The sequence below is a fragment of the Lytechinus variegatus genome, chromosome 1 (assembly GCF_018143015.1).
Source record: "Lytechinus variegatus isolate NC3 chromosome 1, Lvar_3.0, whole genome shotgun sequence".
Taxonomy (NCBI): Eukaryota; Metazoa; Echinodermata; class Echinoidea; order Temnopleuroida; family Toxopneustidae; genus Lytechinus; species Lytechinus variegatus.
In genome coordinates, this window is record NC_054740.1 from 87,322,160 (window position 1) to 87,322,590 (window position 431).

Consider the following 431-nt stretch of genomic DNA (forward strand, 5'->3'; position numbering starts at 1 on the left):
ATAAACCGGGGAAATAAGGACAAAAATGTGCCTTATCTAAGGGCATTGGTGCCAAAGCAGCCTGTGAACTTGGGATACAGGACAAGAGTCGAGAAAGCATCCACTATTCTACCAGGTGGGTGTTTCATAAAGCTGTTCGTAAGTTAAGAGCGACTTTAAGAACGACTGGTGATCCTTTCTCATGGTAAATTATATTCACCATTAATGTTCATTGGTAATTATTTAGCACATGAGAAAGGTTCACCAGTCATTCTTAAAGTCGCTCTTAACTTACGAACAGCTTTATGAAACGGCCCCCTGGACAATACTTTTTTTGTATTGATGTATATAATCAAAAATGTACTTAATCGTTCTTTACTAACGAGGTGCATGTAACACAGGATGTGAATGCTAAGGGGTGCTTCATAAGTGACACAACTTTTGCTCTAGCG